Source organism: Parasteatoda tepidariorum, chromosome 5 (assembly GCF_982258835.1).
Source record: "Parasteatoda tepidariorum strain Cologne lab strain chromosome 5, Ptep-v5.0, whole genome shotgun sequence".
Lineage (NCBI taxonomy): Eukaryota > Metazoa > Arthropoda > Arachnida > Araneae > Theridiidae > Parasteatoda > Parasteatoda tepidariorum.
The window spans coordinates 101,941,994-101,959,179 of record NC_141759.1 but is presented as its reverse complement, the minus strand read 5'-3'; the positions used below and the strand labels follow the sequence as shown (position 1 = coordinate 101,959,179).

The 17,186-nt window shown below is 27.7% G+C and overlaps 1 long non-coding RNA gene across 1 annotated transcript in view; it reads right to left on the bottom strand.

Moving 5' to 3' along the window:
- The window catches only part of LOC147809914 (uncharacterized), a 44,081-nt gene extending 27,749 nt beyond the window's left edge, over nucleotides 1-16,332 (bottom strand). The window contains exons 1-2 of the long non-coding RNA XR_015433884.1: nucleotides 15,308-16,332; nucleotides 13,773-13,833 (exon numbers count right to left, since the gene is read on the bottom strand). This is a non-coding gene — a long non-coding RNA (uncharacterized LOC147809914). The remainder of the gene's footprint in view (nucleotides 1-13,772; nucleotides 13,834-15,307) is intronic.
- Between the last annotated feature and the right edge of the window lie 854 nt (nucleotides 16,333-17,186).

Genomic DNA, 17,186 nt, shown 5'->3' with positions numbered 1-17,186 from the left:
TCAAGTTTGCTTTTCTTGTGCTTTACTTTTAATCGTTATATGCATTGCATTTTTGTATTAGTTTTATTTATACGTGGCATTTATACTTTACTTTCATGTATTGTTACTTTACGATTTCTTACACTTTATATTATATGCGTTAATTTTCCATAAGCGTTATTTTTCTTATGTGTCTCTTTTACACGTTATATTGTAATCGATTTATTTTGTTGACACATAGCATTTACGGAATATACGCGTATTTTAACGCTTAAATATATTTTAAGTGTTACATTTCTTTATTTTCTTTTTGCGTTACTTTCACGCGCTTGCTTTTAGACTTTATATTTTATGCGGTACTTTTCTTCAAGCATTTTATCTACGTGTAATAATTTTTAGTCATTTAAGTGTTATAAGTATAATTATGTTTTACGAGTTACTTTTCTTTGTGCATTGATTTTGTTATGCGTTACTTTTACTTTTGATCTACTTCATTGATTACTCCATACTTTGCGCTCTCCTTTAATTTATATATTTTACGCGTAATTTTCCTATGCGTTACTTTTTCACACGTTAGATTTTTATGCATTAATTTAAACGCTTTTTGTATATATTTTACTATTCTGTAAGAGTTTCTTTTACGCATTTGCTTTTTTTTAATGCATTTATCGTTTTTTATGCGTTGTTGTCTGCCTCATACTTAACGCGTTACTTTTCTTTCTGCGTTACAATTGCGCATTTCATGCTATACTTTTGGTTATCCCTTACTTTAACGTTTTATTATTCATAACTCACTTCAATCTTTTTTCTTTACTCCTTCCCTTACTGTAAACTCTTGTTGTGTTTCTATCCTTTGTACGTTACTTTTGCGCTTTACTTTACTTACTTTTTTTTATCTTATTTATATTTTACAAAGTTATGTATATTTTACTCTCTACAGTTTTATTTTTTACTATCAACGGTTTTATGTGTCATAAAGCATAAAGAATATTACAGCATAAAGATGCTGTTATATTTCCCATCATTTTTACGCTTTACTTCTCTTTATACTCAATTCACCTATATTTTACATTCCTTTATGCGCTAATTCTTTTTTATGCATTACATTTTGTTTTCTTATGCGTTACTTTACTTATGTATTAATTTCACGATTAAATTTTTAAACATGTTACGCGTAGTTATATTTCACGCGTTATTTTACTTATGCAAAACGCATAAGTAAAATTATTTGCGTGGCACACGAGTTCCTCTTATACGTTGTTGTAAATTACGAGTTACTTTTATTATGCGTTGCTTTTTTGCAGTTCCCTTTCTTACATTTACAAATTTACTTTTATTATGCAGTAATTTTACGCGTTTATTTTGCTTACGTGTTACTTCTTATATTTGTTTCATTCATGCATTAGTTCTATTCATGCGTTACATTTGCTCGTTTTTATTATCTCTTGACTTTTTCATGCGTTACTTATGCGATTTAAATAGCACAATTTTTACTTTAAATTTTACACTTAATTTTTTGTAATTTCTTTTTGTTTTGGATTTTTTTCTTATACATTACTTTTTCACGCTTTGCTTTTCTCACGTGTTACTTTTACGCGCTATAATACTTTAGGTTTTTACTTTATGCTCTACCCTTACTTTAAGCGTGCTATGTTTGCTTTTCTTTATACTTACATTTAAGCATTTACTTTGCATGTGTTACTTTTACTTTACAATTTAAATTTACGCGTTTTTATATTTTATGCGTTATATTTCTTTATGTGGTATTCCTATATTTTACGCGTTTTCTCTTCATATGTGTTACTTCTACATTTAAGCGTTACTTTTCTTTATGCTTTAAGTTTATTTTCTATTTCACACATTTCTTCACAAGCGTCTTTCACACGTTTAAATTTTTATGCGTTACTTTTACTTTATGCTTAAGTTTACCACATGTTTTATTACATACTTTTTCATGTTACTCTGTTTTCCAAGTTGCTATATTTTCCCCTTTCTTTTCTTACCACGTAGTTTTACTTTCCATATGCGTGAATTTAACTTTTACGCGTTATTTTATTTCAAGCGCTACTCAAGCTACGCAATATTTACAAATTACTAATTCTTATGCGTTACATTCTTTTTACGTAACCTTTACCTTTACGCGTAACCTTTACGTATTTATTTTTATCAAGTTTTTTCCTTTCCACATAAAAATTTTGCGTCATTATTTTACGCGTTAGTTCTATTTATGCATTATTATTTTTCAATTCTTTACAATATCCGCGAAGATTTTTTTATGCTTTATTTTAAGGAGTTTCGTTTACTCGTACATTTTTTATCTATTTTTTATGGCTAATTTAATACTCTACAATACTGTTTTGTGTTATTTTTTAGGTTTATACTTTTTTTTTGCGATACTTTATTTTAACGAATTATTATGTTTCACACGTTTACAATTCTTTTGATAATTTTAATTTAATGCGTTATTATAGTTTACAAATTTTTTCTCCTCGGGTACTTTTTCTTCCACGCGAATTTACACTTAACCCTTATTATTGTCTACATTTGCACTGCATACGCGCTAATAAAGAGTTATGTTTCACACGTTGACAATTCTTTTGATAATTTTAATTTAATGCGTTATTATAGTTTACAAATTTTTTCTCCTCGGGTACTTTTTCTTCCACGCGAATTTACACTTAACCCTTATTATTGTTTACATTTGCACTGCACACGCGCTAATGAAGAGTTATGTTTCACACGTTTACAATTCTTTTGATATTTTTAATTTAATGCGTTATTATAGTTTACAAATTTTTTTTCCTCGGGTACTTTTTCTTCCACGCGAATTTACACTTAACCCCTATTATTGTTTACATTTGCACTGCATACGCGCTAATAAAGAGTTATGTTTCACAGGTTTACAATTCTTTTGATATTTTTAATTTAATGCGTTATTTTAGCTTACAAATTTTTTCTCCTAGGGGTACTTTTTCTTCCACGCGAATTTACACTTAACCCTTATTATTGTTTACATTTGCACTGCATACGCGCTAATGAAGAGTTATGTTTCACAGGTTTAAAATTCTTTTGATATTTTTAATTTAATGCGTTATTTTAGCTTACAAATTTTTTCTCCTAGGGGTACTTTTTCTCCCACGCGAATTTACACTTAACCCTTATTATTGTTTACATTTGCACTGCATACGCGCTAATGAAGAGTTATGTTTCACACGTTTACAATTCTTTTGATAATTATAATTTAATGCGTTATTATAGTTTACAAATTTTTTCTCATCGGGTACTTTTTCTTCCACGCGAATTTACACTTAACCCTTATTATTGTTTACATTTGCACTGCATACGCGCTAATAAAGAGTTATGTTTCACACGTTTACAATTCTTTTGATATTTTTAATTTAATGCGTTATTATAGTTTACAAATTTTTTCTCCTCGGGTACTTTTTCTTCCACGCGAATTTACACTTAACCCTTATTATTGTTTACATTTGCACTGCATACGCGCTAATAAAGAGTTATGTTTCACACGTTTACAATTCTTTTGATAATTTTAATTTAATGCGTTATTATAGTTTACAAATTTTTTCTCCTTGGGTACTTTTTCTTCCACGCGAAATTACACTTAACCCTTATTATTGTTTACATTTGCACTACATACGCGCTAATAAAGAGTTATGTTTCACACGTTTACAATTCTTTTGATATTTTTAATTTAATGCGTTATTATAGTTTACAAATTTTTTCTCCTCGGGTACTTTTTCTTCCACGCGAATTTACACTTAACCCTTATTATTGTTTACATTTGCACTGCATACGCGCTAATGAAGAGTTATGTTTCACACGTTTACAATTCTTATGATATTTTTAATTTAATGCGTTATTATAGTTTACAAATTTTTTCTCCTCGGGTACTTTTTCTTCCACGCGAATTTACACTTAACCCTTATTATTGTTTACATTTGCACTGCATACGCGTTAATAAAGAGTTATGTTTCACACGTTTACAATTCTTTTGATATTTTTAATTTAATACGTTATTATAGTTTACAAATTTTTTCTCCTCCGGTACTTTTTCTTCCACGCGAATTTACACTTAACCCTTATTATTGTTTACATTTGCACTGCATACGCGCTAATAAAGAGTTATGTTTCACATGTTTACAATTCTTTTGATAATTTTAATTTAATGCGTTATTATAGTTTACAAATTTTTTCTCCTTGGGTACTTTTTCTTCCACGCGAATTTACACTTAACCCTTATTATTGTTTACATTTGCACTGCATACGCGCTAATGAAGAGTTATGTTTCACACGTTTACAATTCTTTTGATAATTTTAATTTAATGCGTTATTATAGTTTACAAATTTTTTCTCCTCGGGTACTTTTTCTTCCACGCGAATTTACACTTAACCCTTATTATTGTTTACATTTGTACTGCATACGCGCTAATGAAGAGTTATGTTTCACACGTTTACAATTCTTTTGATATTTTTATTCTAATGCGTTATTATAGTTTACAAATTTTTTCTCCTCGGGTACTTTTTCTTCCACGCGAATTTACACTTAACCCTTATTCTTGTTTACATTTGCACTGCATACGCGCTAATAAAGAGTTATGTTTCACACGTTTACAACTCTTTTGATATTTTTAATTTAATGCGTTATTATAGTTTACAAATTTTTTCTCCTCGGGTACTTTTTCTTCCACGCGAATTTACACTTAACCCTTATTATTGTTTACATTTGCACTGCATACGCGCTAATGAGGAGTTATGTTTCACACGTTTACAATTCTTTTGATATTTTTAATTTAATGCGTTATTATAGTTTACAAATTTTTTTTCCTCGGGTACTTTTTCTTCCACGCGAATTTACACTTAACCCCTATTATTGTTTACATTTGCACTGCATACGCGCTAATAAAGAGTTATGTTTCACAGGTTTACAATTCTTTTGATATTTTTAATTTAATGCGTTATTTTAGCTTACAAATTTTTTCTCCTAGGGGTACTTTTTCTTCCACGCGAATTTACACTTAACCCTTATTATTGTTTACATTTGCACTGCATACGCGCTAATGAAGAGTTATGTTTCACAGGTTTAAAATTCTTTTGATATTTTTAATTTAATGCGTTATTTTAGCTTACAAATTTTTTCTCCTAGGGGTACTTTTTCTCCCACGCGAATTTACACTTAACCCTTATTATTGTTTACATTTGCACTGCATACGCGCTAATGAAGAGTTATGTTTCACACGTTTACAATTCTTTTGATAATTTTAATTTAATGCGTTATTATAGTTTACAAATTTTTTCTCATCGGGTACTTTTTCTTCCACGCGAATTTACACTTAACCCTTATTATTGTTTACATTTGCACTGCATACGCGCTAATAAAGAGTTATGTTTCACACGTTTACAATTCTTTTGATATTTTTAATTTAATGCGTTATTATAGTTTACAAATTTTTTCTCCTCGGGTACTTTTTCTTCCACGCGAATTTACACTTAACCCTTATTATTGTTTACATTTGCACTGCATACGCGCTAATAAAGAGTTATGTTTCACACGTTTACAATTCTTTTGATAATTTTAATTTAATGCGTTATTATAGTTTACAAATTTTTTCTCCTTGGGTACTTTTTCTTCCACGCGAAATTGCACTTAACCCTTATTATTGTTTACATTTGCACTACATACGCGCTAATAAAGAGTTATGTTTCACACGTTTACAATTCTTTTGATATTTTTAATTTAATGCGTTATTATAGTTTACAAATTTTTTCTCCTCGGGTACTTTTTCTTCCACGCGAATTTACACCTAACCCTTATTATTGTTTACATTTGCACTGCATACGCGCTAATGAAGAGTTATGTTTCACACGTTTACAATTCTTATGATATTTTTAATTTAATGCGTTATTATAGTTTACAAATTTTTTCTCCTCGGGTACTTTTTCTTCCACGCGAATTTACACTTAACCCTTATTATTGTTTACATTTGCACTGCATACGCGTTAATAAAGAGTTATGTTTCACACGTTTACAATTCTTTTGATATTTTTAATTTAATACGTTATTATAGTTTACAAATTTTTTCTCCTCCGGTACTTTTTCTTCCACGCGAATTTACACTTAACCCTTATTATTGTTTACATTTGCACTGCATACGCGCTAATAAAGAGTTATGTTTCACACGTTTACAATTCTTTTGATATTTTTAATTTAATGCGTTATTATAGTTTACAAATTTTTTCTCCTCGGGTACTTTTTCTTCCACGCAAATTTTCACTTAACCCTTATTATTGTTTACATTTGCACTGCATACGCGCTAATAAAGAGTTATGTTTCACACGTTTACAATTCTTTAGATATTTTTAATTTAATGCGTTATTATAGTTTACAAATTTTTTCTCCTCGGGTACTTTTTCTTCCACGCGAATTTACACTTAACCCTTATTATTGTTTACATTTGCACTGCATACGCGCTAATAAAGAGTTATGTTTCACATGTTTACAATTCTTTTGATAATTTTAATTTAATGCGTTATTATAGTTTACAAATTTTTTCTCCTTGGGTACTTTTTCTTCCACGCGAATTTACACTTAACCCTTATTATTGTTTACATTTGCACTGCATACGCGCTAATGAAGAGTTATGTTTCACACGTTTACAATTCTTTTGATAATTTTAATTTAATGCGTTATTATAGTTTACAAATTTTTTCTCCTCGGGTACTTTTTCTTCCACGCGAATTTACACTTAACCCTTATTATTGTTTACATTTGTACTGCATACGCGCTAATGAAGAGTTATGTTTCACACGTTTACAATTCTTTTGATATTTTTAATTTAATGCGTTATTATAGTTTACAAATTTTTTCTCCTCGGGTACTTTTTCTTCCACGCGAATTTACACTTAACCCTTATTATTGTTTACATTTGCACTGCATACGCGTTAATAAAGAGTTATGTTTCACACGTTTACAATTCTTTTGATATTTTTAATTTAATACGTTATTATAGTTTACAAATTTTTTCTCCTCCGGTACTTTTTCTTCCACGCGAATTTACACTTAACCCTTATTATTGTTTACATTTGCACTGCATACGCGCTAATAAAGAGTTATGTTTCACACGTTTACAATTCTTTTGATATTTTTAATTTAATGCGTTATTATAGTTTACAAATTTTTTCTCCTCGGGTACTTTTTCTTCCACGCAAATTTTCACTTAACCCTTATTATTGTTTACATTTGCACTGCATACGCGCTAATAAAGAGTTATGTTTCACACGTTTACAATTCTTTAGATATTTTTAATTTAATGCGTTATTATAGTTTACAAATTTTTTCTCCTCGGGTACTTTTTCTTCCACGCGAATTTACACTTAACCCTTATTATTGTTTACATTTGCACTGCATACGCGCTAATAAAGAGTTATGTTTCACATGTTTACAATTCTTTTGATAATTTTAATTTAATGCGTTATTATAGTTTACAAATTTTTTCTCCTTGGGTACTTTTTCTTCCACGCGAATTTACACTTAACCCTTATTATTGTTTACATTTGCACTGCATACGCGCTAATGAAGAGTTATGTTTCACACGTTTACAATTCTTTTGATAATTTTAATTTAATGCGTTATTATAGTTTACAAATTTTTTCTCCTCGGGTACTTTTTCTTCCACGCGAATTTACACTTAACCCTTATTATTGTTTACATTTGTACTGCATACGCGCTAATGAAGAGTTATGTTTCACACGTTTACAATTCTTTTGATATTTTTATTCTAATGCGTTATTATAGTTTACAAATTTTTTCTCCTCGGGTACTTTTTCTTCCACGCGAATTTACACTTAACCCTTATTCTTGTTTACATTTGCACTGCATACGCGCTAATAAAGAGTTATGTTTCACACGTTTACAACTCTTTTGATATTTTTAATTTAATGCGTTATTATAGTTTACAAATTTTTTCTCCTCGGGTACTTTTTCTTCCACGCGAATTTACACTTAACCCTTATTATTGTTTACATTTGCACTGCATACGCGCTAATGAGGAGTTATGTTTCACACGTTTACAATTCTTTTGATATTTTTAATTTAATGCGTTATTATAGTTTACAAATTTTTTCTCCTCGGGTACTTTTTCTTCCACGCGAATTTACACTTAACCCTTATTATTGTTTACATTTGCACTGCATACGCGCTAATGAAGAGTTATGTTTCACACGTTTACAACTCTTTTGATATTTTTAATTTAATGCGTTATTACAGTTTACAAATTTTTTCTCCTCTGGTACTTTTTCTTCCACGCGAATTTACACTTAACCCTTATTATTGTTTACATTTGCACTGCATACGCGCTAATAAAGAGTTATGTTTCACACGTTTACAATTCTTTTGATATTTTTAATTTAATGCGTTATTATAGTTTACAAATTTTTTCTCCTCGGGTACTTTTTCTTCCACGCGAATTTACACTTAACCCTTATTATTGTTTACATTTGCACTGCATACGCGCTAATAAAGTGTTATGTTTCACACGTTTACAATTCTTTTGATATTTTTAATTTAATGCGTTATTATTCACACATTAGTCCTACATACGCGTTATTATACATACGCTTTACTTTCCTTATGCAATTACTTTTCCGTCTTTTGTTATGTTTTCTTTTTCTGGTCATTTACAAATTTTGTACTTGCTTTACAACATTCCTTAACGTTAAGTGTTTCAAGCGTCACTTTTTTTTTCTGATTTAATTTACATACATTGATCCACTTTATTTTTCTGGATGCGTTATTTTTATGCTTTTATTTTATTGCGTCATTTCTTTTCTTTTTACTTATTTTATGTGTTCTTTAACTTACTGTTATTATTTAAACAGGTTTTAAGCTATTTTTGCACGCTATGATATTTTATCTGACATTTTTATTTTCGTTTTACTTATGAATAACTTTAACACGTTTTCTTTTTTTTATACGTTTTTTAGCGATAATTTTACTTTTCACCGCTTTTTCTTTTCTTATGCATTAATTATGCAATGTTTTTTCTCCTCTTTAACTTTTTCCTCCCTACTATATTAAATTTACGCTTTACTCCCATTATTTACATGAGCGCGTTCATTTTAGGCGTACGGGTTCGTGTAGTAAATTACGAGTTATATTTCATTATGCGTTATGTTTTTGTGTTTAGTTTTATTATTTGTTACTTTTACTGTGGAATAGATTGAAGCATTTATTTGTCTATGAGTCATTTCCTTTACTTGTTATATTCAAGGATTAGTCCTATTTATCGTTACATTTACGCGTTATTATACAAACGGCTTACTTTTGTTATGCGTTACTTTCCTTCTCGTTATTTTCCCTTATAAATTTTAAAATTTATATTTTACTATTCAATATTTTTATTCTTTACTTTAACAAGTTTATTTCTCTTTTGCGATATCTTTAATTTAATGCATTATTATATTTTATTCATTTATTTTCTTATGCATTGCTTTAACAAGTTTTTTCGTACGGGTTATTTTTTCTTCCCTGCGATATTGCTTGTTTTATGAAGGAAAAAGTACCGTGTAATTGTAGTATTTCATTCCTTTCTTATGAATAAAATTTGGAGCGCTCTTTTAACCTGTCATTGTACAATACATTTTATACATCGAGATACATTTTTTATGCGTTACATTTTTCATTTTTTATGCACTACATTTAGTTTCCTAATTTGTTACTTTTGCTTTTGTTATGCAACAATTTTAAGCATTTATTTTTCGTATATGCTCCTTATTTTTACTGTTAACTTTCACGTATTAGCGCAATTTACTCGTTACTTTTTACGCGTTATCATACATTACGTTTTACTTTTTATTCTTCGCATTATGTTTTTTCGTACCGCATTATGATTTTTTATGTTTTGAATTGGGCAATTTTTACATTACTTTCTATGCTTAACTTCTTACCGCGTTACTTTACGGTGCTTCATTTTTTGTGAGTTACTCTTCCTGATGCGTTAATTTTACTTTTCTTCTGCGTTTTTCTTTTAACTATCACGAATTATGTACATTAGTTTTGCGTATTTTTATGTATTTACGCGTTGCTTTCCTTTTTCTATTTTTTTTATACGTGTTATAGTAATCATTCCTTTTTCCTATTACGTTAGTTTTTTAAGTGTTACTTTTATTTGCTTGATTTTCGTAATTATTTTTCCTTCCGCTTTATTTTTTCATACATTAATTTACTTCACTTCTTACACTTCAATTTTCTTTATGATTTATTTTTACGCTTTTATTTTATTGCGTTGTGTCTTTTTTTATTTACTTATTTTATTGCATTATTTAACTTTCAGACATTAATTAAACAGATTATAAGCTAGTTTTACACGTTATGATATTTTATGGGGAATTTCTATTTCTGTGTTTCTTAAGCGCATTCTTTTCCCTATGAATAACTTTAACGCGTTTATTTTTCTTTTGAGATATTATTAATTTAACGCATTATACTTTATTCGTTAATTTCCTTATGCAAGTTTTTCTTACGGATTATTATATTTTACGCATGTAAGAACAAAAATTTGTTTCATGAAGGAAAATGTACCATGAAAATGTAACACATTCCTTTCTTATGAACTACATTTGCACGGCATACACGCTTTTTTTACATGTTATTGTAAAATTCGAGTTAAATCTTTATGCGTTGCATTTTCCTGTTTAGTTTAATAATTTCTTACTTTTACGCTTTTACTTTTATTATGCGGCAATTTTAAGCATTTATTTTGCTTTTGTGCTCTTTACTTTTACTTGTTACTTTCACGCATTAGCTCAATTTAAGCGTTATCATACACTACGCTTTATTTTTTATTCGTTATCTTTACGAGTTACTTCATCGCATTACGATTTTTATGCTTTAAATTGCACAATTTTTACTTTTTAACGCGTTACTTCTCGGCGTATTATTTATGGTGAGCTACTCTTCTTTATGCTTTAATTTTACCTTTCTTATGGGTCATTAGTTTTACGTATTTGTATTTATTTACACCTTGCGTTTTTCTATGAATTTCTTTTATGCGTTTTTTTGTTCGTATGCATTACTTTATTCATTTACTTTTTTATGCGTTATTTTAACTCGAGATCAAAATGCTTCAGTTTATCGCACTTCAGTTTTTTTAGCGTTAATTTTACTCAATAGCTTTTCTTAATTTTTTTTCTTCCGTTACTGTTTTTTTAACGAGTTATTATATTTTATGCGTAACTTTTTTAAAATTGTTACCATTCGGAATTCAATTTTCTAATGTATTACTTTTCTTATGCAATAGTTTTAATTCTTTCCTTCAAACTTCCTTTAAATTTTTTAATGCATATTTTTAATTTATGTATTATTTTACTGTGTATATTTTTCGCATTACTTTTAAGCGAATGCTTTTATGCCTTATTTTTAAGTATTACTTCTCGTTGAGCTTCAATTTATCTACATTTTACTATATACGATACTTTTCTTTATGTCTTACGTTTACGCTTAATTGTATTTTACGTGATACTTTTCTTCATGCTTTTAAATGTTTACTTCTCATATGTGATGCTTTAAGCGTAAATTTTGCGCCTTTACTTAATTATGCGTTTCTTAATTATGCCTTTACTTAATTATGCTTTACTTAATTTTTTTTTTACGTTTTACTTTTTATCTTGTGTTGCAATTTATATTTCGTTTTTATTTTAACTACTGACTTTTTGCTTTATATATCTTTATTTTTTCCCTTTTTCTACTTTAATTTATATTTTATTCTTTACTTGACACTTTATTTTACGTATTTACTTTGCATTATAATTTATTTTTTACTATATTTCACTTCATACCTTCAAATATACGTGCATATTACGTTATCACCAGATGCCCCCTGGCGGGGGAGGGACGGGGTTAAGCTTTGACGCATATTACTTTAAACGCATTTTATATTTCGCGTCTTTTTTACGCTTTTACTTAACTTTGTATTTCACGCCATTTTTTAGGCTTTAACTTTATATTTTACAATACTCTTTAGTATTTTAGTTAACATTTTTTACGTTACGTTTTATTTTATGCGCTTTTTCTTTACTTTACATTTTTACCCTTTAGTTTATATTCAAGTTTACTATAAACATTACTTTATGCATGCTTAGTTTACTTGATGATTTGACAATATGCTTTACTGATATATTTACATACCTTCTTCACCATAAACTTTTCCTTTTACTACATTTTACATTTGATTTTACTTTTTTCTATACCCCCAACTTTCGGCTTTACTTAAAAAAAAATTTAATATTTTTCATTTTACGACTTTTTACTTTCTGCTCCACTTTGTATTTTATGATTTACTTTTCTTTATTACTTCTCTAACTTCTTACTTTTACGTTTTACTTGATATTTTACACTTTACATAATTCTATAAAATTCTGTTATAATATATCTTTTATTTTACTTTTAACTCTCTGCAATAGTTATATAAACTATTATTTACACTTTTGTTTTCACCCACTTTTTTACCTAATGTTTTAAGCTTTACATTATACACTTTATAATTTAAACTTTACCTTATACATCACGCTTTAGTTAACATCACACTTTACCGCATACTTCATTAATTTCACTTAATATTTTGCATTAATATTTACTTTATACTTTATTTTTATACGTTTCACTTAATATTTTGAACTTCGAGTTACACTTTGTGCTTCACATTATGTTACACATTTTACTTTACGCTTTTTCTACATTTTAAAAATTAGTTTTTTTTTTTACATACTTTACGCTTTACTTTATATTTGACGCTGTAATTTACCTCCGAATTTATTTTTGCTTTACCTTTTTTTTTCATTTTATATTTTACTCTTTACTTCATACTTTAGATTTTATGCATTACTTTAAGTTTAATTTACTTTGTATATTTGCTTTATAATTTACAAGATATCTGCTAAAAAGATAATTTGCTCCAGAAGTGATTTTTCTTTAATTTTTTAAAATGAACACCAATATTTCAAAAGAACATGATAAAAACATTTTATATTTTAATAAAATATGACTGTGGGATTTTGTTAGAAATTCAGATATTCGGAACACCATGATTTTTTTTTTAAAAATAGTTAAAATTATGACATTTTATGACAAGTTTTGTTCAATACCGATATTCATGAGTTTCCATGATTTTTCATGACTTTCCAAATGCGTAGATTTAATTAAATTTAATTTACAATACAAATTATTTTCTACTATATTTTTCTTTACTATTTACTTTATAACATACTGTTTACTTTACTATACTTTCTACTTAACAAGCATTTTGTTTTAGATTTTACTATGCTTTCCGTTTTAACTATTTACACATTTTTTATAGTACGCTTTTTTCTTTTCTTTACATTTTATACTTCAGTATCTACTTTACTTTATTTATACTTGATGCTTCAACTTTATACTAATTTTACCTTCTACCATCTTAAATTTCACTGTGTTTTCACTTAACTTATTTTTTTTACTATATTTTACATTTTATTATACTTTTTACTTTACGCATTATTTTTTACTCCGTGCTTTATTTTACGCTTTACATAATATAATTTTTTTTAAATTATAAGCTTTATATCCTTTTTACTTTATGCTCCACTTTCTTTTTGCTGCACAAACTTCTTTACATTTTACTTGACATGCGAAGCTAAAATTTTGACCCTTACATTATTTCAAAATTTATGGGTTATATTATTCTATATTTTATTTAACATGAACAGGAAGATTAAATTCTTTGAGTGTTTAAATGACTTACCTTCAAAAAAACTATGATGTCGGCTATTGGTTATATTTAGGTTTCCTAAAGATTTCGAAAGCTGAAAATAAAAAATACCACATATTGATTAAAATTATATAAATATTTATGCAACACAATAATAGGAGCCGTTCAAACACTACTTAAGGATACAACGGGATTGGTAATTCGCTTATATTTGTTGACAAGGGGCAGGCAGGAGGCGAGTAATGCTTCAGTATGTCATTTAAATCACATAATAATTTCAAGTTCTTTTTTTAAAGAGAAAAGAAAAGGAAATGGTTATTTGGGAAAAATTATACTTGAAACAATTTCAAATTTGAAATAAAAGTTTGGAAAAGGAAACAATTTGGACAAAAATTGCTTTTTTCTAGAATTTTAACGATTTCGGTAGTTATGTAGAAAGTATTAGCTAAAATAGCTAAGATTCCTGAAGAATATTATTCTTAAAATTTCACAAAATAAAATGAAATATCTACTATTGTTTTTTTTTTTTTTTGAAGAGTTACATTATTTGTTTAAATGAAATTCTAAAATTAGATTACTTCAGAAAAAACAGACTTTATTTGAACGACCCTTAATAAATAGAAATATTTCCAATTTGAGATATTTAAGTTATTAGTTGTTCATTACGAAGAGATTTATAAAGAAATCAAGTATTTTAATCATTAAAATTAGAAACACATAATTATAATGTTTAATTTTAATGAATAATCAAAATTAGAAATTCATAATTAATTTCAATTCGTTCAAAAATGTAGAAAGTTAAATCTTATGATAAAAAACAGACTCAAAATTTTTAATGCTAGAAAAGATGTGCAGTTAATAAGTTTATTTTGCAATAATTGTTTTTCCAATGTTTAAATGGTTTCTGCATGCGATTTGTGTCATAACTACTTTCATATATAAAAAGCGGGAGTTAAACATTTCAGAGAATGATCTATTTAAAGTAATTAAAGAGTCTTAAATTAAAATAATTTACCTTATTTGCTGACTTTGCATCACATTGAACAGTATGATATTGCTATCACGCAATTAATATTTTAAGCTGCTCAATATTCTTCGGAACCACGTTGTCTTGAAAAAAAAATAGATGTTTCAACTTTTAACTACTTTATTTCTTAGTTATTAAACTTAAATTTATTGCTAAATTTCTGAATATAAAAAAAACCCAGAGAAAATCACTCACACAAACACACATCAGGGTTCCCACTGTCAGTAAAATTTCTTTTAAAGTGGTGACAAAGCTTAGGGAAAACTAGATGATTTAATCTTCCAATAAATTTTCAATTTGAAAGAAATATATAGATAGAAATATATATTTAATTTGAAAGAAATATATAGATAAAAATATATATTTAATTTGAAAGAAATTTAAATTTTAAAATTCTAAAATGAAAGCTAAAGTTTTTTTCAGTAGAATAGAAAAATTTTAGCTACCACTATTTTATTTTTTCCACGCTGTGGGAACCCTGATAATATATCTAATCTGCAGCTTTATAAAAAATCAGAAGGAATAAATATGCTATACTTACAGCAGAAGTCTTCCGGAATTGCTTTAACTTGATAAATCGGCATCCAAATGTGTCCGGCAGTTCTAAATTTAATTAATCATGTTTGAATCATTCAAACGGACCCATTTCTATCGTAGTACGATTCAAAATAATCCTAAAAGTCTAAAACATGTTGTATTAAAAAGAATAGTATAGCTTGTTAAATATCATTAATTTCGCAAAAGCTTGAAAGCAAACTTGGAATATATAAATGTTTTAAAATTAAAATAAAGTATAAGAAGCATGCGAAAACAAATGATAGAAAGAAAATGAAAAGAAAAACACTATAGTAAAAACGGGAATAATAAACAAAACATTGCTTAAGAAGCTCAATGAAAATTTAAAAAAAAAACCACCATTAACAAATGAAAAAAAAATAAATGAAAAAGTGAGGAAAGAAAACCAAAAACAAAATGACACTGTGAAAAGAGGATAAAAACAATAAAAACGGAAAACAAACATCATGAAAAGATTAAAAAAAACAAACAATGCACCATGAAGGTACGAAAAGAAACGTTAGGAAAATGCGGAAAACAGACATAGTGAAAAGACTAAAAACACAGGGCCTAAAACACCTCGAAAAAAAAAAGAAACGGAAAGCAAACATACTAAAAATATGAAGAGCAAACATAATAAATAAACGAAAAACAAACACAGTGAATAAATGGAAAACAAACACATTGAACAAATGGAAAACAAACACAATGAATAAATGGAAAACAAAGCCAATGAATAAATGGAAAACAAAGCCAATGAATAAATGGGAAACAAACACAATGCATAAATGGAAAACAAACACAGTGAACAAATGGAAAACAAACACATTGAATAAATGGAAAACAAACACATTGAATAAATGGAAAACAAACACAATGAATAAATGGAAAACAAACACAATGAATAAATGGAAAGCAAACACATTGAATAAATGGAAAACAAACACAATGAATAAATGGAAAACAAACACAGTGAATAAATGAGAAACAAACACAGTGAATAAATGGAAAACAAAGCCAATGAATAAATGGAAAACAAACCAAACGAATAAATGGAAAACAAACACAGTGAATAAATGGATAACAAACCCAACGAATAAATGGAAAACAAACCCAACGAATAAATGGAAAACAAACACAGTAAATAAATGGAATACAAACCCTAGGAATAAATGGGAAACAAACACTGAATAAATGGAAAATAAACACAGTGAATAAATGGAAAACAAACACAATGAATAAATGGAAAACAAACACAGTGGATAAATGGAAAACAAACACAGTGAATAAATGGAAAACAAGCACAGTGAATAAATGGAAAACAAACACAGTGAATAAATGGAAAACAAACCCAACGAATAAATGGAAAACAAACACAGTGAATAAATGGATAACAAACCCAACGAATAAATGGAAAACAAACCCAACGAATAAATGGAAAATAAACACAGTGGATAAATGGAAAACAAACACAGTGAATAAATGGAAAACAAACCCAACGAATAAATGGAAAACAAATAGAGTGAAAAAATGGAAAATAAACACAATGAATGAATGGAAAACAAACACAATGAATAAATGGAAAACAAACACAGTGAATAAATGGGAAACAAATCCAACGAGTAAATGGAAAACAAACACAGTGAATAAATGGAAAACAAACACAGTGAATAAATGGAAAACAAACACAGTGAATAAATGGAAAACAAACACAGTGAATAAATGGAAAACAAATCCAACGAGTAAATGGAAAACAAACACAGTGAATAAATGGAAAACAAATCCAACGAGTAAATGGAAAACAAACACAGTGAATAAATGGAAAACAAACCCAACGAATAAATGGAAAACAAACACAGTGAATA